At 41.5% G+C, this 27,897-nt stretch overlaps 1 protein-coding gene across 13 annotated transcripts in view; it reads right to left on the bottom strand.

The window, feature by feature from the left end:
* The window catches only part of bru3 (CUGBP Elav-like family member bruno 3), a 545,388-nt gene that overhangs the window by 225,654 nt on the left and 291,837 nt on the right, over nt 1–27,897 (bottom strand). The window contains exon 1 of one of the 13 annotated variants that reach the window (XM_029317919.2): nt 23,297–24,033. The exons of 11 other annotated variants lie outside the window; for them this stretch is intronic. The gene's annotated coding sequence lies outside the window, so the exon portion shown is untranslated. Of the gene's footprint in view, nt 1–23,296; nt 24,034–27,897 lie in introns of those variants that run through there. One more of the 13 variants, XM_085484315.1, reaches the window with a different exon arrangement.

Below are 27,897 nucleotides of genomic sequence, written 5' to 3'. Positions count from 1 at the left end.
TATGTCTTTTTAAAGTAATGCAAACTTGTTTAAAACACCGATACTTTTTAATTACGCAATTTGTAAAAATTTAATTAATCTCTTTTGCGAATGAAGTTAAAAAAACACATTAATTTTTCTCTGTACTTTATATAACAAAACAAAATTGTTTACCATATTTGTTACACATTTACACGCGTTTATATTTATTACACATCACAACAGTGGTGCACAAAAAGAACTCTAGATATTTAATATCATCGACAATGACAAAAACAACTGTGATCGCGTTCTTTTTTAAATATTATATTTGTCATATATCCGCGCGATATACGTATATTGTAGCGCTCACGTTCTTCCTAAAGCAATTTTCAGATTTACGTATGCAATATGTGCAAGCTCGCTTCATACATTCATACGACACAGTGGCAGAGTTCTATTCCTCTTAACAAATAAATAAATCACCTTGGATCCAGCTGATTTATGTGACGGAGTTTCAGCCGTTTCGCTCGGTAATATTCCATCATGCCGGATGTGGGCGCAAACTCGTATGACCCGCGACAGGAAAACCGAAAACGTAATCGCGCAAATTGCAGTGCTTTACACGAGCATATATATATACACCAGGATTCTGCGGCAAGCCGGCCAGACGTTTTTGCCCGCATGCGTATTTTGGTGCGAGCGAGTGCGTTTCCGACTTTACTCACGTGTTGATTTTCGCGTTCATGGGTAAATAAAGGGATTTCGTTCGTCGCGCTCGTACCATACCGTTATTTTGAAGATATTTTTCGCACAGTCCGCTTGGCGAGTATTATTTTAACAGAAGAGAACCCGCGCTGAAACGCCAGGTTACCTAGCTATGCTTTAGTATCTAGTGGAAATCAATAGGAACGTACCGTATTTTCGAGAAGGAGAGGGAGGGAGATACATATCCCAAATATATATTCAAAAATATTATATATTATATATACATCTGAAGAATCCAAAGGAAAAGGTAACGTGCGCTTTTGAAATTACGGTGAACGAATATATATTTACCAGAGCTCTTCCTCTCCGAGAGGTAATATTTTCCCAAAATTCCAAGTCACAGCGCGATTGATTTTTCCGTGTGTGCCATCAAAATTCTAGCTACGTCGGAATAGCCCCGACTTTGCAGAGGTTACACAGAAGATATCGGCTTTCACGAGCAACGTGACGGATCTTTCCTTCGTCTATCGGAGGTGGGCGAAAGAAAATCTTGCGATCCGGCGATACGGTGGAATATTCGACGTAACACGTCCAGAACGGTGTCGAAGTGTATGTAAGTAGAGAGAGAGAAAGAGAGAGAGAGGAAGACGGCGGAGGGTGACGCGGTAAAGCGGTCTGCCAATAACGCGAGAGAGAGAGAGACCTTTGTGTGGGCCGAAGGTACGAGGCGTCGAGGCATCGCATAGCTTCGCTCTGAACGTCCCTTACTTCGCCGATCGCCTCGGTATAACCCCTGCCAAGGGATGGCTGCAGGCTCTCACTCGACTGCCTTCTCTCCAGCATGGCGAAGGCTCGAAAGGGCATCAAAGAAAAAGCCGAACGCCCGCGCCAGAGCCGCCGCCATTTGATTTGCGCGAAATCGTGAAGGGACTCCAAACGATAATGTCTACCAACAGCTGCGTGCACAAACCGTTTTGCGGAAATTACCCCGCAAGAAACGACTCATTTGTACCAGGGTGTGTTTCGACCGATTTCTTATTCCTTTAGTTCCACAAGTGATACCTCTATTAAGAATTAAATGATGAACGTAACATGAGATGTGACACAGCTTAAAAAATACGCGAACAGATTTTGATGCAGATATCAGCATTTTCATCGCTGGCCGGAAAGAGAGAGAGAGAGAGAGAGAGAGAAGCAGAGAGAGAGAGGTACAAAGTCTCGAAAGCAATTTAAGGTCCAGGAATTTTCTTTGACCTCGGGACACTGTTCGCTTCGCAGAGGCTCGAGCAGGGACACGCAACCCCATCTAGCTTTCCTCTTTTTCATTTTCCCGGTAGCCACGTCGTGGCTACTAGATTAAAAACTAAAAGTTCGCCGGGTGCGTTAGTGCGGCAAATAATTGAAAGAGTTTTTTAACGGGATGTCCCTTTCCCCGAGCGTCGCGACGTTGGCGCCGCTTTCGCTTCTATCTTCTGTCTTTGGCCACCCGCTCTCGCTATTCGACGAAACGACTGCAGAAGGAAGAGCCCTTAAGTCGGCGAGCAGCTTTTTAAAACAATGTAATTGTTAATTTGGAGACGAAGTACAATTTCACGTTCCCCGTTCGTTCAAAGGGGAAGAACGCGAGGATCGGGGTGGACAGGGACGAAAATAAGCACCAACGGGATGGAGGGTGATGACAAGAGAATGGAAGCTCGACGCAAAGGCGACAAAGACACAGTCATTATTTCAAGAATGATAGTCAATTTAAATTAACAGTGCTAGAGAGCTCGAAAGACGATCTTCTCCCTTCTTTCTTTATCTCTCTTTCTCTCTCTCACGTATCTAAGTAAGTCTTATGCCGTACTAATGCGAGTGTTAACAGCGAGATCCGTCTGCGTATTTTTTTTCCAAAATTGCAATTTGCTTTCCGAGCAAAAGCATTGCAGGTAATCTTAATTTCTCGCTCTTCATCGATGGAAATACACGGATCTTCGAGAATCACGGAATCGTCATTTCTCTTCCCCGGTCGGCTCTGCTCGGACGACAGGAAACGACACGGACTGAATCAAAAGATACGCCGCTTCTCGTACTCGGGGACGGAGGCAATTCCGACACGATATATCCGCATACCGGATACTTTTATCGTACCTCGTTTCGAGATAAAAACGCCGCGTCTTATTCATAATTCTCCATCTCCTTTCCGTAGTTCCCGGGCACATCCCAGGATTTAAGGCATGCCCACGTCGCGTTTCCACTTGGCGTCCGTGCGCGCTGCAAATGCGATCCTGAAAGGAATCGCTTTTAAAGAGGATATTTCTATCGGGGTATAAGCGCCCGGCCGTTTACGTATTCATAGAGGTGGAACGAATGCATGTAACTTTATTAAAGGCGAGTGGCTCTCCCCGATCTTCGTCTCTTTGCGAGGAATAAAATTCGGAAAGTTCAACGGGCGTGCAAAAGAGCCGTCGATGGGTGTCCCAAGTGATACGAGATGCGAGCGAGAAAGAGAAAGGGAGATAAAGAGATTGTATATAAGAGCGCGGCGTAGAAAGCATTACGACGACGGAGAGGAATCTCCGGAGGAGCGCGATGGTTCTTAAAACTGACCATATTTCGGTGATATTGTCCATATATGAAAGAGACTCGATCTAACCTCTCTGCCATCCAGACGGGCACATTCCATCTCGCGAAGACCTCTCCTTTTATACCGGCGTAAGCTAGAAATATCCTCAGTTTTATCATTTCAGACCTGGTCTTCATTTTATACGTTCCTGACTCGCGCCCCCGCCGTCCCGGTGCTCCCTTAGCCTCTTTACGGACCACGGGAATGAGTCGTAGTCGGGAGCTTTTCCCCCAAGAGGGGAAACGCACGAGAGTGTTTGTAGCCGCTCGAGTCCTCGTCCTACGATAGCCACCGCCTTTCCCTTTTCTTTCTTTTCTTCACAAGCGACGACTTTTTCCATCTTGCGCCAACATCGCGCGTCGAGCTTTCCTCCTTTCGTGTCTTCCTCGCTCTTCTCTTTCCCTTATTCTCTCTTTCTCTCGCCGATTCGCACACAAGCCTTTTCAATAAATCGAGAACGTAATGTGCTCCGGAGCACTTGCCAATAGGTCGAAATGGGCAGCCGGAAGGCCCGACTGCATTTTCGAATCAATATTGTCGGATTCATGCTGCCGATAAGAATAGAGATTACGATTCGTTATGGCGAACGCTCGAATATATTACGTTCGCACATTATTTTTCATATTGATTATAAGAACGCGTTACATTATTCTCGCACATCACTTAAGTGCATTGGTAGAAAATAAATTAAAGCGAGTTAATATATTTATAAATCTTTAGATAAAATGATATAGCGTCTAGTTTGAAAATAATATAGTATAAGTTGCTTATTTTTATTTTTTTTTTTTTTCGAAGAAATGCAAATTCAAATTTCACGGAACATTGTAAAAGTTTTATAAAGTAATTATATATAAATGCTCAATTTCCAAGAACAAACGCTTTATATACATCCAGTAAGAAGCAAGTTTTCTATAGTGAACTGTAAAAGTATACGTGTACTACGCTTGCTATCCCTTCAGGATACTTGTCAATACTGTCCAATTTCGCGGGATACTACGTGCTTCCTCTTTCAATATCTGCCACGTCGCACACTGGAAAGTACCTAAAACCGACAGTGAATTGGTATTACCAGACGTCCGACACTTTAACACTAGCAACATGCTTTGTCTCCTTCGATTCTGATCGATCGCTCGTGATCGTCCGCACACCCAGACATCCGAGGACTTTTGCCAATCTATTCCGAAGCTCTACGATTGATCCAGCATGAGACGCAATTACCATACTCCAATCTATAGCCTCTATCTCTCTTCCTACCCTCTCTCCCATCTCTCTCTCTCTCTCTCTCTCTCTCTCTTTCTCCCTCTATTCCGCGAGCGATGGGCCGGATAACTTCCGGTTCGTCCACCGATAGCCTACGGTTAAACGTTGCCGCCTTCCATTACCATTATTGCCTAACGTCATTCACTAATCCATCTACCGAGCCATCGATCGATCGCCGGCCGTAAAAATCGTGGTCGCCGTGGAACAGGTATTGTAACTATATATACTCAATTTTATTACTTCGAACCAAGTCGACACTTTTACAGCCTCGGCTATTTAGAAGTCTCGGCTTTACACGATATCATCGAGTATGACATATCGCGTCGGGCAAAAAATATTGCAAGATAGCTTTCGATAAAATGTCGACGGATAATAATTAGTCACGAGCCATTATAATGATATACAAAATTAAAATGTCTATCTCATTTAGATCGCTTTCGAATAGATTACTGCAAGTTTTTTGCCGCGAAGCCATCTGTTGAATATCGCTATATCGTGCGGTAGATTTTATTCCGAGCATTTTCTAGTAAAAACATTAATCGATTAAATTTGATTACACAAAAATTTTGACGAAGATATCCGATTTTGTATCTTGTTGTTATCTCAGCGTTAGAAAAGCTAAGTTGGCACAATTTCGAGAACAAATAAAACATGAGAAAATTGTAGTGTTTTTATTAGCAAGTTGTTGCTCCACTTTTAATTTGTTCCCTTGGTTCTTAATCTTGAAACTCTATTCCGCATTGTCCCGCAGCAGCGCGAAGCTCTTCGAGGTCGACATTACAGGTGATGTCGGCCAAGTTCGCGAGAGTACACGCGGGAAAACGGAAAATAAATGCAACGGCAGCCGAAAAAAAGGCAGCGACGGATGTAACGGAAGGGTTTACCGGGCGTAGGCGAACCCGGGGCGACTAACAGTGGCAGTGGTTTCTCTTTACGCTCCGGCGGCTCAGCATCCGCAACAGTAGCACACACCAGTCGGATCTTCTTTACGAGCGTTGCGGTTGCGCGTCAGGAGAAAGAGAGATCGCGCCCCGTCCTCGGGGCAGGCGGGAAAGGGGAGGTTCGCTCCACTTTTTTAATCCCGGAATTGTATTTATGCGCGTACAATGGCTCTTCCCTGTCCCATTACTTTTCTACCGTCCAGCCAGCGCCACCCTGCCCGACGTCCATTCCGTCCACTTCGGGAAGGAGATTTTCGTGACCGTGCTCGAGATTTTCGGCACGCATTGTTTCGGAATTCTCGCGTCGCTCCACGCGAAATAAAAGGATTTTATCGATAGTATCGCGCTGCATTGTTTTACGCGGCAATGGAGTGCTATCGATCGCAAATACATGTCTATTTCTACGTATTTATTTAAATAAAGTGCAACAGAAGTGCGTCGTCTATAAAACTCGAACATTTAACAGCAGTTGTATAAGAAGGAACATTATACATATTATATACTTGTCTCCGAGAATAAACCGATATACAATATCGTTTATATGTCTGTCAATCTGATTATGAACTTTTTTTGAATTAATATATACATTTTTATAAATTGATATAATCTCCCGAATGTATTCTTTCCCAATAGCTCTAATAATCGCACGTTAAATCGAGATAATGAAACTGCTACTCGAAAGCTCGAAACATGTTACGTAATCTCGCGTAATTCGATATTGTACATATGCAAATTCGTGGCAGTCAATATTGTTACAGTGAAAGCCGTTACCGCGTCCCCGCTTCGATATGTCATTGTATCGGCCAGTTTTCATGGCCTTGTCCCGCAGCTCGGCCAATATGCAAAAAGCTTCAAATATGTCGAATATCAAACCGACTTTAGGAAGCTATGAGAAAAAGATAAGATGGGCGATAAGATAGAGACAAAAAGGAAAAGAGAGAAAGAGAGAGAGAGAGAGAGAGAGAGAGAGAGAGAGAGAGAGAGAAGGGGCGAGCGAGAAAGAGCGCGCATTCATTTTCCGCAGTCCAATTTCAAGGGAGCTCTAAAGCGCTCGTTTATATCCCCCGGCATCGTCCATAGACGGTGGCGAGAAGCGACGCTAGAAATGTGCAAGTCAAACAGCTTGACTCAGCGGTTTATCCGAGCTAGCATGCGCTCGCGAGTGCACGCGTTCACGCAGACAAGAGAAGCTCTTTGCGCGCGTTTACGATCGCGTGTTTTACCGATGTACGCTATGTTAGCGCGCTATATATCGTCGTATATAAGCTTGGAGAAAGGTCTCTCGCCTTTCTTTCACTCCGTAACGTCGCGGTCGCGTCATCGATACCGTCCCTATAACAGAGGCGCCGTCACTCCTGCCACTCGTCGCTCGGTATACAGCCGGTGTTGCGTTATACGGCAGGTGTTAAATAAATTTTCGATGTTACTACCATTCGCGAAGAAGCGCAGTCTCGACGGCAATCGCCACGCGGAGTTACGGCAGCTGAAGCGCAACCATCGATATATAAGCGCACCTCTCGCGCGTAGGAAGAACAACCCTCGCGCGTCACATCTCCTTCCTCTTTCCCGTATCTTTGTGGTGGTGTACGTGGAAATCTATTATTAAGGAGCGCGAGCAGCGCAAAGAGAGAAGTTTACGAGGCGATGTAAAATACGCGAGAGATTCCCTACAATCATAAAGGGCAAAAATACCTTCCTCTTCTCCTCTTGCCTTCCTTCTCTCTCTCTCTCTCTTTCCCACCTCGCAAACTTCATGGCACCCTTCCGTTTTTATACTTCTTCTTTCGCCGTCACCACCTTTTTCCATGGCATCGCGCGCTCACCGTTCAACCAGATAAAACTATAACTTTTGCCGTCGCGTTTGGTACCACGTTGCACACACCGACAAGGCTTTACTGCTCCCTGCGAATACGGAGAAGACGAGTAGTATGAGGCATGGTAGGGGGAAACATGGGGGAGGAGGGACGTTTTAAAAGCGTCTTCTTTAAAAACTCCCACGTCGAATCGCACCTGGAAAATCCGTCGTTGCGTTGCGCGTCTGCCTAATCTGGCCCGGGGCGCGAGATCGTAAATCCTCCTACGTCAAACGCGAGTCTGGAAGAGGAGCTCCAAGGTACGCAGGTGCGCGGATTGTCTCGATGAATCTTTCGCGATAGGACCTGGTGCATAAAGCGCCGCAACCTTGGCTGCAAATAAAATCGTCTCGCCAGCTTATGTTTTTTCCTTCTTCTTTTTTTTTTTTTACAGTCCTCTGATGCAGAGACGTTCTTTTACGGTAGATAAAAGAACGAAAAAAGAGATTTACATAATTAGAAAGCATTATAATTTAAAGTTAATAATATTCCTCGTATATAATTATCTACCGGTAATATTCATCATTAAATACTATCTCTTTCTCCTTCTCTCTCTCTCTCTCTCATACATATTTCTCGATTACCGCACCCTGCTTTACGGCTGATCCAACTCGTAATTATATTATTTACTATTTACGTTGCATTCGTCAATATTTGATAAAAGTGATTGTATGTGCGGCGTGTGTAGTTGGTAGTGACACGGTAAATAGAAAATAATTTCGTGATGGACGCATGTGTATATCCACAGAAGGCACAAACATCACCGATCGTACACACTTCTTGCGGATTTAATAACTCCAAGTTTAATTAACTATCGAAACTCGACCGATCGATTTCCCCGGAGTTCTTCCGTCGAGGATACAGTCTACTTTTGATCCCCCCAGTCTTCTCCCCCGTCATCCAACTCAGTCCAGGACCATCGACAAAAGTCCATAATCCCCGGAGACTAAAGATCCATCCTCTTTTCCTCGCTGGCCTTCTATGTACGTTACAACTGCCACCGAGGAATGACGAAGGTCGACGAAATTCTTTCGCGCGCGTTTATACTGTCTTCTCGAAACTTATCTTTCGCAGTTTTAAAGACGAAAAGCACCGCCGTCGTACGTTAAACCACTCGACTGAAATTACTCCGCCCAATCTCGCGTGTCATCGGCACTATGTGTTAGCAAACTGAAAGAAAAAAATAAAAAGTAAAAAGTCGAAAGAGAGATAATACGCGATCCGTGTGACTTTTAGAGAAACTTCTCTTCGCCGAAAGTTTTTGGCACTTTTAGGTAACGTTGTGCGCGCGCCGATGTAGTTCGGAATCGCATGGCCCGCGGCTTTCTCCATCTAAAGAAACTACTAACGAGAAAGAAAGCAGTGAAACGGGAGCGAAAAAAGTGTGAGAGAAAAGTAGGCGAGCATTACCGCTCATCGGAACACGACGAGGCTGAAAGTGTCAAAGATTTGCCAAAGATTTTGCACTGGAAGATGCATGGGTTGCATATTTCTGTGTTGCAAAAAAATCAGTTTTTCGAATATGTATTAAAAATAAAATAAAAGTATTTTATTTATTAATATTTGTTAATATTTATCTTTTTTAGGGAGAGAATTAATTAAATATTTATTTTTATGCTACATCAAATTTAAAAACCGAAAATTTTGTATCACCAAGTATTAAATTTGATATCGTATACATATATTTACGTATTTATATTTCCATAATACATATGTATTACAAATTATGTCATGATAAATAAAAAAAATGAATTAAATCGTTATTGTAGGATCCTATAAAGTAGAAAAACCATAACATAAAGCGGACGATATCATATAAAAATTTATAATAAATATTATGATATTATAAATAGTTAAACTAAAATACTTATAAACAATTAAGATTAAAATGTTTATATTATATTTCTCTTCAAATTATAAAAGTAAATTATATAAATGTGATATCTTTTATGTTTGGTGCTACTATCTGCTTTATGCTATGGTTTCTTTACTTAACAGGACTTTGCAATAATGTTTATCTCATTTTTTTACATATTATTACATAAAAAATTATAATATTATGAGAATATAAACATATATGATACTAGAATTCATATTTGATGATATTGTTTGCTTTATGCTATGGTTTCTCTACTTAATGAAAAGATCTTACACAATGACGTCTTATTTCTTACATATTATTATATTAAAATTTATAATACATATTATAAGAATATAAATATTTAAACATATATGATATTAACAATATTATACTTCGCGATATTGTCCGCTTTATGGTATGGTATATCTACTTAACAAAACCATGCAATGACGGTTTATTTCATCTTCTTAAATTTATTAGATAAAAATTATAATACATGTCGTAAGAATATAAATATTTAAACATATGTAATACTCGATTTCATATTTTATATTATGATAAATAAAAAATTAGCATGTAATAAATTACTATTGTGGTCCTGTTAAGTAGAAAAACCATAACATAAAGCGGACAGTATCACCAAGTATGAAATTCTGATATCAAATATATATTTATATATTTATATTCTCGTAATATATATTATATATTTTTATGTAATAATAAGAAAAAAATTAAATTATCTTTGTAAACTCTGTTAAGTAGAAAACCATAGCATAAAGCGGACAGTATCATCAAATATGAAATCTGGTGTCACAATTATATAAATAACTTGTGTAATTTGAAAAGTACAAAGATATAATATATATTTTTATATTTTTATATAATAATAAGGAAAAATTATCATGTAATAAATAGTCATTGCATTATTCTGTGTTAAGTAGAGAAACCATAGCGTAAAGTGAACAGTATCACAAAGTATGCAATTCAGTACCATATATTTAAATATTTATATTTTTGTAAAATGTAAATTATATATTTTTATATAATAATAAGTAAAAAATGAGATAAACTGTCATTGTAGTGTCCTGTTAAGTAGAAAAACCATAGCATAAAGCGGACAATTTCATATAAAAATGTATAATACATATAATATTTATAATTTATAACTTATAATATAATTTATAATATATATTATGAGACTACAAATACTTAAACTGAAATACTTATATTAAATTTCTATTTAAATTATAAAAGTAAATTATATAACTATGATACCAAATTTTATGTTTGGTGCTACTGTTTGCTTTATGCTATGGTTTTGCTACTTAAAAGGAGTTTGCAATGACGTTTATCTCATTTTCTTACATATTATTACATAAAAATTTATAATATCATGAAAATATAAATATTTAAACATATATGATACTAGAATTCATATTTGACGATATTGTTCACTTTATGCTATGGTTTTTCTACTTCACTAAAAGATCTTACAATGACGGCTTGTTTCATTTTCCTACATATTATTACTTACATATCTCTTACATATTACATCAAAATTTATAATACATGTTATGAGAATATAAATATTTAAGCATATATGATATATTAGATTTCATATAATACTTCGCGTCTGCTTTAAGGTATGGTTTCTCTACTTAACAAGACCCTGCAATGACGGTTTACCTCATCTTCTTAAATATCATTAAATAAAAAATTATAATACATATTATAAGAATATAAATATTTAAACATATGTGATACCAGATTTCATATTTTACATAATGATAAAAAAATTATGTTTTAAACCATCTGCAAAAGTCCCGTTAAGTAGAGAAACCATAACATAAAGCGGACAATATCACCAAGTATGAAATTCTTATCAAATATATTTATATATTTATATTTTCGTAATATATATTATATATATTTATGTCTTATGTAATAATAAGAAAAAAATTAAATCATCTTTGTAGAATCTGTTAAGTAGAAAAACCATAGCATAAAGCGGACAGTATTATCACGTATGAAATCTGGTACATACTAATATATAATTTACTTTTGTAATTTGAAGGGTATAAAGAAATATAATATATTTTAAGTTTAAGTAGTTATATATTCTCACATGTATTATAAATTTTCATGTAATGATTATGTAAAATGAGATAAATCGTTATTGTAAGATCCCGTCTCAATAATTATGACGTTTCTCACACATCAAAGACCAAATATGCCTCACAAGGTGTATGTTACACTAGTAAATAGGTAAATATACCAGAAGGAGAGAAAGTTGGCTATAGTTCGAGCCATTGCGGCGTGTAGTTTCCTAAGGGAGACATTTTAATTACCGACGGCCCATTCATCGGCAGTATATACTTGGCGCTACACCTGGTCCTAGCATTTGCGCCTTTACCGCCATAGTACGACCTCGCGCCATTTGTCTCTCAAGTTTATATATAAAGCCGATCGTCCACCCTCGCTTCTTCTATCGGTGTACCGGTTCAAAGGCCGGACCGTGCGCTTCAGATCGGAAACTACGGGCGACAGAGATTGACTGGACTTCAATAAAGCTCTTGCCGAAGTGCCAGGCAAGATGGTCGCGGAGAGTGATGAGGATGGTACTATGTCGGCGTCGCTAAACTGCCGAGTAGCCCTGAAGCTTTACGGTATATTCGATTCAAGCACCTCGATAAAACGCGCCCACTTTGATCGCAATACATATATACAAATGCATATACCGAGCTATACCGTACACTTACTTTCGTTGATAGTAAACGGAATTAAAAAAAAAAAAAAAAAAAATACGCTGTTATTTCTTCCTTTTTCATAAAATAATATTCAATATCTCACTCATTGTGCATATAATTAGCGCGCCGGAGTATAAAGACATTTTCGAAACTAATTAAGCGTAATCGATAGAGCCTTTTTGCATAGAAAAGTGAAAAATACTACTTGCAAAATTAATCATTCCACCGTGCTTTATTTTTCTTTTATGAATAAACATGTGTGTACGTATGATAAAAAAGGAATAAAAATATATTTTTAAATAAAAAAAAAAGATGAAACATATCTACACACTGTTAATAGATCGCTGCGAGATGCCAGGCACGCATATATGTTAGTATAACGGTGCGCTACATGTCATTTTCCGGAGCTAATGAGCTCGTGTCTAATAAAGGATGGCATTTGTACAAATTAATAGCCCCCCAATGAGCACGGAGGACATCGTGACTACGCGGTAGGAAGGACACCATGCGTCTTCTCTCCCCGGATTCGCGTCGACATCGCGAGGGTTCCGGGACGACTGTCCGCGATAATCAAGACTAACAGCTTCGGCTGATCCTTCAACCTTCTTCGTCACCGCCTCCCGAACCACCTCTGGCACTCTATATCTCAATTTGTATCACAATAACGTCACTTTAGCGCGGCGCCAACGTCCGCCATCTGCTCGCTTTCTTTTATTATCGTCTAGTCTCTTTCGCGGCCGTCCCCTCTTCTCTTCGAAGTGAAGCAAATGTTTTTTCGCTGTCTGGACGAATTCGTGCTCGTGGCGCGTATCGAAATGCCCAGGCGGGAATGCAGTGTCCGCAAAACGACGTATTTTGCCGACCACGATACCCGTGGGAGTAATGCGAATCGTTCGGGCAATTGCGGATATGAACGTTTCTTCGGAGAAGTATAAAAGCGAATCGAGAATCGCCGTGGGATGAGTAAACAGAATGCAAATTCCGAGTGGTTTACCTTACGGAAGACGCGCCTGCGCTATTATGAAATAGATCGCGGATATAACATTTTCGGATGGTATGTTAGTTTAAAATCATATCTAAGAGTCGGCGCGTTGTGCAAGGTGTTATAAATGAAAAGCTTTATGCGCCGAGTCTCCAAGTGCCATTAAATTAAACGGCACCTGGAAAGTTCTTACATAAAAGCTTCTAACTGCCCGCCTCGATTAATAGACACACATTAGTAACGTCCGTTTTCGCCGGTTTCCCCGTATATGAGAAATGCAGATTGGCCCGCGGCTTCGCTGCTGCTAATCTTACGACGGCGAACTGCCATCGTACGCGACCGAGAGTATCATTCAGAATCGATTCTGTTCATTAACTCGCAAGGGCGACGCGATGAAAATCGCGTAACGCTTGACGATAATGAGTCTCGTTGATTAAAAGCCTCGCATTTTCGCGCCCATTCACGAATCACCATGTCGCTAATGGGATTGGAAACAGTGACTGACGCTGAGCTGGGGTGTGGAATTGGTTTGGCCGTCTGTTTGCACGTTGGCCTCCCTCCCACCTCCCTCGCTTCGCTTGCTCTACCATCCCCGGCCGCCTCCGCGAAGCGTACGTTTTCAATTTCGTGCTTGAGCCTTAATACCTTGAACAGTCCTTTCAAAAGCCATCCTTCGCGGCTAACGAAAATGCTGATTCCATGCGCGCGCCAAACTCCACGCGCGAAATTTATTTCGCACAAATAATCCATCTGGTAAACCTCTTTAGCATACCCGCGAATTTTATGTCGCTGCAAATGGAAACTTAAGCCAGATTACTTGCCGCGTTTTTACGAAGCTTCATGTCCGCTCGCGAGTGTTACACGTTCGCATTAATGATAGCGGGAAGCGTATAAAGGGAAGTATGCATTTTAGCGTGCCTATACACTTGTATATTTTCATAAAAATACATCGTATTACGTAGAGTAATTTTTTTCGCCTCTATGCCTGTAATAATTACGAGGAACGCGTTCCGTTTTCGTACTTTTGACACTTCAATTAACGAACAGATTGGCCCCACGTTGGTTAAAAAAATATTAAAATTAAAATTCTTCGTGTCTGGAACTGTGGATCAATAATGCGTAATGTATTCATGCAGTAAATATTACGAGCCATTGTATATCGAACTCTGTTATCAAACAACGAATTTACTACTGTCGCTATGATGTCATAATACAAATGCGTGTTAGATTTAGCAGGCTGTCAGTTCTCACAAAAGCGAAGAATTAGCTGTGCGTTACTTTCGGATGATTGCAGAGAGATATGCGGAATCTATAATTTTCATGTACACGATATTAATATGCAGCCGATATGGACCTGTGCATATTCCGCCGTCATACCCTCATTACGTTAGTGACGATGTGCTATTCGTCGATTCATATTACGAAATAAACGAGCATGAAACGCTGTGATATGGAATACGGGCCGCGACCGATATTTACATAATTATAGTAATTTTCAATCGCAGTATTTATCGGAAATTGCGATTATTAGAAAACTCTAGATAAGATTGAAAATAAACATTTTCGAGTATACACACATATCAACTGAGATGAATTTATATCAGAATCTATGGTACCGTGTCACATTGCGAATTTTTACCGATAATTTTTATTGATATTTTCTTTTTATTTATAAAAATCCTGCATATAAGACATATGCATTTATCCATGGAACGTTATCGACATTTATATATTAAAATAAACTTTTTTTCGATAAAGAAAAGTTTGTAAATAGAATACAATAAGCGCACCTTGCTTGCATCGCTCTGACTGAATTTAATCGAACATTGTGTGCTTCGAATATGCTTCCAATACCATAAAATAATAATAAATACGGAGAAGTAGAAGTCGCGTAAGAAAATCGAAAATGGAATGCTCGCCGAACTACAATGCGGCCTAGCATTGAAGTTTCAAGAAGCGTAGCAGCCGCTTTGAGTACTTCACATTCGGCGAAAGAATAGAGAGGGGAGAGAACTCAAGGAACAATACATGGCTCACTGTCAACAAAACGTCGTCCAGCATTTCCCAGGACAATCCCTTCGTTCGCTCGTACCTTCGTCGTTCATCCCGGCGTAAAATCGATCTCGTTAAAACTTTCCGAAGCAGACGCACCAGTTTCGAAAACTTCTGCGAGATGATGCGGGATAAGGAAGACGAAAGATGTGTCAGGCTACGGAGGAGGACAGGGATATACATATATATATATATAAAGGGATATAAAATCGGGAACCTCGCAATCGGACTGATTTCGTCCTATCCGCGAACGAGAGTTGGACGATTTTAGTTTAAAGCAGAAAACACGACACAGCAATTTCCCGCTCCTCTGTCTTCGAACGGGGAACAATCTCGTTTCTCCTCTGCCGCGGTAATCATTCGCGGAGTTTGTCGTGGCGGCTCCATTAACGTAATTGTCACGAGATTTCGCCATGGAACCGGATATATCGCGATACAAGGAACTATCCCGGTGAAAGCTGGAATGCGCGCGAGACGTGAAAGTTTGGGGCATGCGAGCCGTATTGAAACGTTGTAACTTGCACGTACCGCGCCGGAGCTTGTAAGATGTAATTTCCTCGGGGATTCGCCCGGGGAGCGAAACTTCGTTCGGCGCTGGTTTTGGCGTGTGGGCGCGTTTTAAATCGCCGCGCTGATTCGCGGATCATAATTCGGTGCTGGCCTGTGAATGAAGTTTTATCAGAACCCGTCAGCTCGCGTGTTGATCGCGCGATTGTCACGGAGTGCTGGTCTGTACTGGCATTCTGAAAAATTATATGAACGACCCGTTTCGAATAGCGCGCGAGCACGCTCGCTATAAAATCGGCCGGAACAAAGGGCTCGAGTGGTATTAATATCTGACGGCGCCCACTGGGCTGTAAAATCGAAACTTCGATTACCGGCGATCGTAACGCGAATTTCAGCCAGTTTATTGGAATCACGCCGAGCGAAGCGCTATTCCGTCGCATCGAAAAATTCACCGAACTTCACGAGAGAGAGAACGCGCGCGAGAGCTCGTGTAATTATCTTGACCGAATTATTTGCTGAATAATTCGATCTATACCAAATATACGGATAAAATATTTTCATACAAATAATGGGAAAAAAAAATACATCATGTTCCTTTTGAAAGACACGAGATTGAAACTAATGATCGCACGATTTAAGTAATCGCGACGTAATCACGCCGTACTTGAGCAAAGGCGGGTTAGTTAATGCAATAATTGACAGGAAAGGGCGCACGCGGTACCAAGGAACAATTCTGATTTGCAAATTCGGGTAAATTCCCTACACCTCGCGAACTCTCCCTTCCACTTTCTTTTCGCAGGTTGGGTATTCGCGTACGGTGTCCTTCATCGCGCGCGTACATCCCGCGAGACACGCGGCCGAGAAAAGGCACGTCGCCGCATGAATTTTAATTTCGCCCCCGCCTTGTCGCCAGCCGCGCGATGCACTCGGGACGACGTAACGAGCAGCTAAAGTTTTTCGAGGAAAAATTAAAAGTTTCGCCGGCGTGTTCGCCATCGCGTCGTCGCCCGGCGCGACGTTCCCCTTCGTCGTCGGTTGACAAGCACTTCGCTTCTGGTACGCCAGAGTGTCTCATACTATACCTTAATATCTTGTAAAGTAATTATGCCGACAAAGTCACACCGGCCGGAGATTTCTGTGCGCAAAGTCAAATTTATCTCGAAATACGGCAGAATCGTACAGATATTTTCATTCTGTGCGTATAACAAAATTTACTTTATATATCTTAATCAAAGTATTATATTTTCCCTGATAATGCTAAAGATGTAAATTTGCTGGAAAAGTTTTGATAATTCGAGCGATATAACATTCTTGCCTCTTTCATATTTTACCAAAAGATTGTTTTTTCAAGCTCTTTAACCGTTTTGCGACAAAATTACGACTAATTTTCATTTCTCGCGCGATGAAAAACGATAGAGAGGATGTTTGTCAGCGGTGCACGCGCGTGTTTCCATTCAACGATGAAATTTTCAATTCGACGACTTTACGCAAGAGCGCTAAGAGAAGCAGATGAGCGAGGTCGGGGGCAGAGGGGGATGAGGGAAAGCGACGAGACAGAGAGCAAGAGAAAGAGAGAGAGAGAGAGAGTAAAAAAAGAGCACGCGCGACGTAAAAGACTTTTGATGTCGGACCCGCGCAATCTGGCTGCGTCTAGGAGAAGGCGGAAGCGCGGTCGTTCGCTCGCGCGGGCGGAAGGAGGCGGACAGATTTGCAAGCCAGATTGAAATTTTGAAATTTAAATCTTGCCGGGACTCTTAAGCTTAAAAAGTCCGCGGCCTCCTCCCGCGGAGGCGGAGTGAGCGGATGTAGGTATTCGAATATGGGCAAGGTCTTGCTAATTGTCGGATAATTTCGTCGGAGCCAGAGAGAAATTCAGAGAGATCAAACGGTACTTGGCACGGCGGGGCGCGCGCGCGATCTCGAATGCCAGGAACGTTCTGTGTTCCAGATTTATATGCATCACGATGTATATGCGAATCGTAATTCTCTGCTCTGCTCTCCTCTGGTTCGAGCACGAGACGACAGATCTATAAGATCTATATAGAAATCTCGCAGTTCATTTTTGGTCGAAAATATCTCTCTACGTTTATTTGAGAACATCCAACTTTTGGTAAATAAGCTCGTTCTGTGAAATTTATTTAATTCGCATATCGAAGAAAATTTCGCGAACGAACGACGTTGCAAACGTGCACTTGTAGTGATTCGTTAGTAAACAATATAAGAGAAATCGCTGTACGATGAGTATATCTCTCAAAGAGTTAAATAGAATACAAATATAAATAATATTATCGGAAGGCGAATGACACTAAATTAGTATTTTAATGAGCAAAAGATGATTAAAGCAACCAGCGCGCAGAAATTTTTTATTTGTTTCGCGATATTCGTTTTATAAAAATCTCACCCCTTTCAATATTGTGATGAGGACGCGTTTATACGCGGCGAATAAAGCCGCTTTCATTCGTCCACGATCTTTTGCCGTTCTCATTGCTAATGTTAACAAACCGTGCTATTTTCTCCCCGTTCGCCGCCCCGCCCAAAACTTTCACAGCCCCGTCCGTCGGTGTATTCGTGCGGTGGTAAAGTAACTCGTTACTTCACTTTGTTCTTTGAATTGGATAGTTTTCCATTAGCAATCATAACAACGTCCTTTGGCCCGTGCCTTGAGACTGATGGAGACGGCAAAGAGGGTGGCAACCAGCGTAATGGGGGTGAGTTTGTTTATTCAAGCTTTCGCGTTACCCTCTGAGCTACTGGCGGAGGAGGTTAGCCTTGTTTTCCGTCCACGTAGTTCGTGTTAATTTCCATTTTTATTACAAAGTGAATTGCATTTTCCCTCCCCCTTTACCTTACGCGTCGCCTGATTATTACCTCTTGTTACAGAATGAGAGATGGTGACTACAAACTAACTTTGATAACTTACATATCGGAGGTTGAACAGTCGCAGACGGGAGGATGTCTAACACTTACCTGAAACATAAAGATAAACATGTGTTAGTTTATTGAATGGCATTCATTTGCGTTGCAATATAAAGAGCTACAAAGAATGCGTTAAACAATATGCTTAGGTCAGTGGCTGTCATATTTAGTGGCTGTATAAATCATTTTCTACTTTTATTCCGCGCGTATTCCAAAGCTGTATAGAAACGAATGTGTAACAATAATGAGATTGCTTCTTTCGGTATTTTGGATCTTTTAAATACACCAAGACTTATGAAAAAGATACACAAACGACAGTTGTCAAACGTATTCGGAAAACTTTCCAAGTTTTGATGAGCACTAAAATGACCAAGATTCATAACTTGGAGTAGAAAGAACGTAGGCCATAAAGAGGGACCGTGAAATATCAATACGTATGATAGAAGGTTTCTCTCTCTTTCTTTCTTTCTCGGCAAACGCTTTCGCAAACTGATAGGACCGCGGGGAACAATCGAGCGTGAGCAACGATATTAGCAATAAAGGCGTAAACATGTTCGCTCGGTGGCTTCCTCCGGTGTTTATGAGCGACGCGGTATCGAACCGAGTTCGATAATAAAAAGAAACCTCGTATAACGCGGGTAGAAGGAATAACGGATTCGCGGACGATGAGGCGGACTCGCGATTCTATAAACTGAATCAGTTCTACTTTATGTGTAAATCGTTTCTCGTTGGAAACTCAGTACGTTTACAAGCTTCCGCGAATGCGTCGCGTTCTAAAAAAAAAAAAAAAATATATCGCATTGGTTATGTATCTACGGAAACGTATGCACTGTAATACAAGTATAGAGATCTCCTTCCGATTAAAGCTCTATCCGATTAGAGAGTGCATGTAGTGCGCGTGTCGGATATATTGAGTATCGAGGAGAGTACAGTGTTGCGAGCTCGCTCTCTCTCTCTCTCCGGTAAGCAGCACCTATAAAGGCACAACTATAACCGAGTATAATTCAGCTTGGTTCTAGTATCTATAGCGTCTATTCCATTCTCTCCGGTGCCGCATCGTACACGCTCCCTGCATTCTCTGTCATAACGCATTCGCGTAATGCGTTATATTTGACTAGGGCATCCTTTGCATATATAAGTTAGCATCTCGGAGTGATCGCTTGTTTCTTCGAATTTTTTAATAAATAAAAATATCATTAAAAAATACTCTTATATATTAATCGTACTTTTATGTAATTGTATTATTTTGGTAAATTTATTTATGCAATTATATATAAAAATTGTAATGCTGAATATTAATTTTAAACTACTTTAGATATTGCCAAAGTATCATATAATGGACGGATTTGATTAAAGAGCGCGCTCAGCGAAACGTTAAATTAAATAATGCCGATTATCGAAATAATATGTTTATTTTAACAATTTCGTGCGGAGGCGTTCTCTGTGTGCATATGCGCGTATGTGTCAGTTTAACACCACCAAAACATATTTCATCGCAAACGTGCATTTTATGCTCCTCGTTCTCTTCTCTTTCTCTCTCATGCTGAAGAAACAACGACGAGCGAGTTTCATTTATCTTGCTTGGAATCGCGTTGCATCTCGACAAATGCAACACCGCTGGGAGAATGCACCGCTGGATAAACTTTCGAAGGTATAACGCCGCGATGGGACAAACGCGCCGGGAGGTTGCAGAAACGCCGGACGGGGGAGTTTTATGTGCGCGATCAAAAAAGAGAGAGTTGCCAGCGACCGAAGCCGAGGAAACCGAGGAAATTGAAAATACGCCGGTGGTTTGAAGGATCTGTTCTCTGTATCGACGCGCCGCATCCCTGCGTGGATGCGCCGCATAATTTCGGGAAGGATATAAATCGGAACGAGCCCTATATGTCGGTACGAGGCGCACAAGGCACATCCAGGGAGAAATATAAAATAAGAGTCTAGGAAAAAAATAAAATAATGATACATATATATATAATTTTTTTTTTAAATCGTTTTACGCGACAAACGATGCAAAATCATCCCTCAACGTGCGTAAAGGCGTACGTGTAAGTATCGCGCAGCCAAGGTCCTTTCAACGTAAATCTTTCCTTCCCCTCGCGTCAATCGAGGAAGGACGCAAGACGGAAATTACGGGACGCCGTTGCACGCGACGCGCCAAGTCGATAGGTATTTCCACGTCGGCGAAAAATACGTTACAAATCCAACTTTAACCTCCTCGGGATTCCGGTCACGTAGTCTCGTCCAAAGATATATATCGTATATCGCGCGCGGCGCGTCGTTCCTCCTTCACGTATCCCACTTTCCAACCTCATTCCACATTCTTTGGTCCGCCCTCGAAGCTAATGTCACACGCCTGCTGAAAACTTATACGAAAGCCCCCTTCTGTTGTCCCTTCTTAAACCGCATTTAATAAATTTACCGCGAGCGTTATCGAGAAATATCTTCACTAGGAACTGGATCGCATCGCGATGCGCGGTATTTCTAGAAAGGATAATTCTCTTGTTGCATCACGATGGATAATTGAATAGATGTTGGGGAAAAATCTCGCGCAAGAAAAACAAATAATTTTTTTTTTTTTTTTTTTTTTTTTTTTTTTTTGCGAATACTGTTATAATGGGATTAATGTTAAAGGTTTTATAATATTACAAAAAGCTTCAGGCAGCTTTTTGTATAGCGCGAGAACCGCGTAATGTATATTTCGTACGTGTGGATTACAGGTATCTCTGTGAGTATAGTTTCACGAACCGGGTGGTGTCGTCTTTCTTTGTTACTTTGTGCGTGGATATCTGCGTAAAAAAAATGTATTTGTTGGAAATGGCGTAGCGCGCCAGCATTTACTTTGGTAATAAATATACCTTTCGATCAAAAAATATATATACGTAGTTGAATATGGAAAAGATTCTCTTTGAAACCTAATTCCTCTGTACGTAAAAGCTCGTTGTGACCATACGCTCACTGTGAATATATCGAATACAAAAAGGATAAGTGCGGTTATCCCAGAATCAGATATTTTTTAAAATAACATGATTTTATATTTGACAATAAAATAAGTTTTGTATATGTCGTTGACATTATTACAAAGCAAGCATATTTACGCAATGTGTCTATTGTGAGTATCCGATATATTGGATTCGGGAGAAAAAGAATTTATTTTTGAAAATTGTGTATATTGTAAATGTGTTCCTATCGTGTAATGAAAATGGGTTAATGTGTGCTTTTAATTGCAATAAATTTTGAATAGAATATAAAAAAAAAACAATTTATTAAATATATAGTAGATATTTTAAGATTTATTTTATTTTTGACACTTCTTTTATAGACGATGATATAATTATTAATGTATCATAATTACGTTATGAAATTTTTAAAGTTACGTCGAAAATAAACTAATGTTTTTGTATCAGAATTTATTTTTACACGATACAAGAACTTTTTATATGCGAATAAAGGATAGTTAATTTAAATCATAATTAAATACTTTTTTTTGACTGAAATATTAAATTTCTAAATATCCACTAGAAGGTACACGATATACTTTCCCAAATACTATGTCGAAAATGCGTTAATTTGTCAAAGAAGATATGGTTTTAAACCATGGAATTCGTATTCGAAGAACTTAATGGGTACGCGAATATGCACGAGAGAGATTCTCGCGTCTCCCTATGAAATTATTAATATATTCAAAACAGATATTGAACAAACGAATTCTACGCTATGCAAATGTATTCCAGACGGCGATGGTAAATTTTCCATTTGCACAAGAATCGTGATAGATGACCTAGATATTCGTGCTACCTATCTATCGTTTTGCTCTTTATTATGACCTCGTTTAACGATCGGCTTTCTTAAGTAATTTCGGTAAAATTGATTTTATCATATAAAAGATAAGTAATGACAAAACCGATTAGATGGGTTTATTATGGATAAATCAATTTGTTCCTGATGCGATTTATATTACTCTAGATATTATTGTGTGTACATATGTGCACATGTGTGTGTGTGTGTGTGTGTATAACATACGCATTATTAATGTCTAATTAATTACAATTACATTAAAAGATAGCGTGCTATATTTTTCTATAAGAATTATATGTACATGTATATGTGTACAAAGTGTGTATTAAAAATTTATAATCGAAGCAATGTCATTCTTTGCAAATAACTTTTGCGGAAATAACTGAAAGCGTTTACTTTCATCGAGGCTCTAATAAAAATAAATATAAAGTTTTAAATATACAAGTTTTTCGATAAACAGTTTGCTCGCGAGAGTAAACTTTGTAAAGCGAACCAGAAAGAAATTGGAGAAGGCAAACGTAGCAACCCCATCCCGTTCTCCAAACTCTCTCTCTCTCTCTCTCCCTTTCTCCCTATTATCGCGGATATATCGTGTTCGCGAATTGATCCGTGCAGATCCACGTGTTCTCATTGACGGACAGAGTCGGGTCAATTAAGCCCGACGACGCATCTGCCCCGCTATTTACTCCGAAATTCCGGGCGCACTTTGAAACGTCGACGCCGCGTCCTCGCGGACACCCCCATCCTCCCGCAACGTTAACCCCCGACTTGCTCGTTAACGGCGACGCAATTTCGTTACCCAGTCGCGCAATAATATATCCTTAAGCTCGCGCGATTACCGGCTTCGAGAGTCTCATTCACGGCGGCGGCAACAGGTTACCAGCACGCGCCGCTCGCCGACTTGTCGACTCGAGTCTCGACCACGGCGGTATCGCGCCCTGTGTGCGTGTGCTGCGCGTTCGATCGTCGCGTGTCCCTCTTTCACCCTCGTTCTCACCATCTATATATATGTATATAAAGATTTCTCTCTCTCCATCATGCTGACCACCTACAACCAATCCCATCTCTCTCTCTCTCTCTCTAACTCGATAATATGATACTTTGATCTGACCTATGATCCATAGACCGAATAGAGCGTTGGGATGCTGCGGCCTAGAGCGTGATGCTGCTGCGGAGCGTCCAGCCGGAGCGTCCCGCGTCGCACCCCCGACAGGACACGTGTGTCGATGGCTGCTTTCCTAAGTGTCACCCGATGAGAGCCGCCCGCGCACCTGCGCGCGTGCCGTACGCATACGCGCGTAACGCGTATCCACCCTCCCGGCTTCTCGCTCTTGTTTTTCAGATCTCTCGGGATAACGTGGATGAGACGCGCGCTGCGAAGGCAATTTGACCTTCCGGCTTTCCCCCTCTTATTTTTTTCTAACACGTCGTCGTAAATTCGTCTGTCTCTGTGTTTCCGCAAGTCTCACCGCGACGGAGACAGATGACAGATGTAGAATGAAACAAGCGGCACCCTCTCGCTCGCAGGCTCTTAAAAACGCGGTGCAGAGAAACACACGCAGCGCGCGGCGTGGCGTAGCGTGGCGGCGAGTCGGATGGCTGACTGGCGGAGAGCCGACGACTCTCGGTCGGTCTCGGCTCTCGGTCGTGGGGATCGCTGGTAACGCGCGCGGGAGGGTGCGCTCGACGTAGGGCAAGGGGTGCTAGGGGGAAGGTTGGTTGCCGGTGGTAGGGTAGCGGCGGCGGTGATGGTGAACGGGGGGACGTTTCGTACGACCGCCGAAGAGAGAGAGAGGGTGCTCGCCCGACGTGTAGTGAAGTAGCAACAGGCGGCAGCCGTCCTCTCTCTCCTTCGCCTAGTACCGGCGAGAGAACCGCGCGCGCTACGTTCCTCGTCGGCGCCGCTGCCGTCGACGCTCTGACGTCACGGCGTCGTGACGTAGGCGTGGTCACGGATGCGCACTAACACCTCGCCTGTCACCGTTGTCATAGTGACTGCTTCGCCGATGCTCCGCGTTTCGCTGCCGCCGTTGCGTTTCACCCCGCGCTCTCTCTACTCACCCCTACCACCGAGCAACCCCCGTTCTCTGCAATCTCCCTTGCTCCTCCGTTCTCCCCTCGTGCGAGTGGCGCTCTTCGCCTACGTCCGATATACGCCGACGGCGTATACAGGCTGCGGGAAAGAGACGGTACGAGGGGTAAAACGCAAGGAGGGAAAGTGAGCGGTATACGCGTGTTGGTGTATGTACGTGCGTTGTCACGGTAACCGTGCCTCAAAACAAGCCTGCGCGTTTTTCAATTCGAATGCACTCCCTGGGAAAAGATGAGGTTATAATGAAGTCCCTGCCTCCCCCTCCTCTTCGCTCGCCTGTTCGCTTGTCCGCTACTTGCCTCGTCGTTGCGTAACGCACGCCGTGTGCTTTCCGTCGATCCTAGGATCCACCGGTTGAAAGAAAGGGAAAAGGTAGAGCGCGAACGAATCGAGATTTCATTATACGCATCCCTTATTGATAATGCGACACTCTCGTTTATAAAGGAAATTCTCCGCTAGCACTTTGATCTCTCCGATGAGAGGGCATTATTCCAATTCCGTTTCTAATTTTTGCTCTCCGATAGGAATCACCGGCTGAAATCAAAACTGAATAATTTCCTTCGGGATCAATTTCGCGCGCATCTGTAGATATCGAATCGAAACAAGCTACATGATCAGTCGTATGGTAGTTATCGTTGGATCGCGTATTGATTGCGGCAATTTTGTACGGCACGACGGTTATTATGCGTTGGCAACGCGCGCATCACGGCTCACGCATTATGAACATCGACACGATCAAGTTCCGAGTAAAGCGTCTGTCCTATGGCTTGATCCAAACTCAGCCATTAGGCATACCGTGGCGTTATATGTATCTGGGACTAATGAGATTTCCATGTACGGTGGATGAATTGCTTTGGATGCATTCGCATACACGACGGACCATTTCTGTGTGTCGATGACGTACGTTTCTCTCCATCCACGAGAGAGTATGCGGAGACGTACGTATCTTATTAATGGACTTGTCATTTTTCACAGGGTGCGCGTAACCGCGACGTTCAAACTACACATGTTACACATGTTAATTATCACGAAGTAGCTTTAAAGCGAGAACAAATTACGTTTTGTTTTCTTTTTTTTTTTTTTATTAAAAAAACGTGGGTTATATACCTATAAATTATTTTTTTGGTAAACGTCAGCAAACGTCATCGCGGCGAGAAAAAATGCTCGAGCGCACTGTGGATATAGTTACGATCGAGGCTACGCTAGTTAATTGCGAAATTCTCTTCTTTTCAAAACAAATTCTTTCCGCAAATGGAGAAACGAAGCAATTTACGTCGATAAAGAAACAGAAAGGTTACAGAAAGGTTACAGAATAGGGTCTCCCCTTTCTCGAGATTGGAATTCTACCCTTGGCATAAATAGGTTCTTAATTATCTTTAATTCGCACCAAATCGAGCTTGCAGGCGTGACGAGCAGCGCGACGCACGGTGTCATTAACGAAATAATGGGAATTAATTTTGATTAGTGCTTCGTTTCGGCGAATCAATCGCGCTCTCGGGAAAGCGATTCAATTCCGCCATTATGGATTCCAATGAACAAGCCGCGTACATGCAATAATTTAATTCCGAAACCCAGTCTTTGTGACAGAATCCGCACGCGTATTCGAAATCAACGCTACCAGAGATACAAGCGAGCGAGGGATTTTCCATAACTTCACACAACACGCAATCGTGTTTGTATTAAATCATCTCTTAATATGTCAGATATATGGAAACAAGGACACACGACTAAAAAAAAAAAAAAAAAATAATCGATGTATTTATTATTATAAACACCCTCTCTCTATTCTCGTGATTTTTTAATAAGATTATTTATACTTAGAAAAAACAGCTACACGTAAATGAAACGCGATTAAATGTAATGACTTTCCGAATCAATAATTATACTACTGTAAAAATATTGAGCAGGATTTAATTGAGAAATATAAAATAATCCGCGATGGAATATTAAGCGAAAGGAGAAAAAAAGAGAAGTAAAAAAAAAAAATATAAATATTATATAATATAAATATTACTGTTATACATCAGTTGCGTTGCATATATAAATTAAACATTTAATTGCTTCTTTTGAAATCGCTTTTGATCCTCTCGCATTTTATGCTGGCGAAATTATATTTCGAAAGTATTAGAATACTTCCCACTCGCGCTGCTCGGTCGAGTGAGTATTTCCTGCGTTAATAGGATCCCATGGCAACACAGAGATGAGTATTCCTCGGTATGCTTCCAGCTCGCTCTTCACCACCCTTCGAGCCCCCTGTCTCTCTTACCCTCGACCTAATTATGTTTATGCCACGTGACCTCCTTCTCTCTAAGGGACGATAGGCGGGGGACATACCTTGTCGGGCTCGCGCGTCCACAAATTACGTTACAAAGGAACCCTAATTGGTTGCATAATTGTAACATTAGTCGAGCAAGCTCGCAGTAAAAATGTCTATTAAATTAAGAGCTCTAAGATGCGGCTGCGCGTTAGTTGCGCGTAAAGCGAAACTGACTATACACGACACTTACTTCTCTACATGTGTGCATTATCAACGGATTTTTAGCAATTCTCTCAATCGACAGGAAGAGTAGAGAGAGATCAAACTATTTTCGGAATAACGTGTTGAAAACTTTTTTTTTCGTACACGAAGCGAACGAGAGACCCTAGGGTGTAAAAAATCTCCAATTAATAGATTAAAATGATTAAATTCGAAATATCAGTTTATTTTCATTTAACTTTAAGAAATCTGTTTGCAAAAATATCTATTCTAATATCTCTCGTATAGGATGAAAGAAAGAGAGAGAGAAAGCAATTACGATGTAACGATTGCCGACGTGCTCGCTTGTGTATATCTGCGCGTAATACGAAAACAGACCCTTCTCGCGAGCTCCTCGCGGAATAGAGCCCTCGTACTTCTCAAAGCGGTTTCATAACGCAGAAAAAGCGGGAAAATACACGATTGCGCGTACATGAAATTGAGTTTAAAAATGTTTGATGTTGATTGTAGGTAATTCAATCAGAGTGTAGCGAGTAATGAGACGGAAGCGGGGCTAAAATCCAGCTCGCGCTCGGGCAAATGTTCGTTCGCCCTTCGTCCTTCCCTCCGTCCTTCCCAATCCAGCCATCGTCGACCCTTCCGCGCGCTCTCCTCCCTCGATTCCCGACTTTCCACTCTCAAGTTCGTTCTGTGAATATGAATTAAGTTGATACGATTTGGAGCATCCAGCGCACGCGGATGCGAGAGCAGGTAAGCAAGAACCATTATATCGAGGCAAATTGTCCGGTGGTGGTTTGTCTGAAACGGATCAGAGTGCATCGTACCGGAAAGGAGGAAGCTATATTCCACAACTATACTAAGCAGTCTGTCTCATCGGTGATTTGTACACAAACAGCGCGTTATGTGCGCGAATGTAGGAGAATTTTTTTTCTTTTTTTTTTTTATTTCGCTAAAGCAAACAAGAGTAGTAATCTCTATTAGCAGGAGGATATTTTTTCTCGCGAATGCGCGATATTTGGCGCGATCGATCCGTAGATTGAATTGTCACGCGGCGTTTCTGTCGTTTCGTTGGTATTTATATCGCGCAGAGAGCTAAACGAGAGCAATTTTAAATCTAAGTTCCACACACCCGGCGTCTGGCTAA

Source organism: Nylanderia fulva, unplaced genomic scaffold (assembly GCF_048542155.1).
Source record: "Nylanderia fulva isolate GAGA-0341 unplaced genomic scaffold, ASM4854215v1 Scaffold3, whole genome shotgun sequence".
Lineage (NCBI taxonomy): Eukaryota > Metazoa > Arthropoda > Insecta > Hymenoptera > Formicidae > Nylanderia > Nylanderia fulva.
The sequence above is the reverse complement of the archived record's forward strand: the minus strand, read 5'-3'. Positions and strand labels throughout refer to the sequence as shown.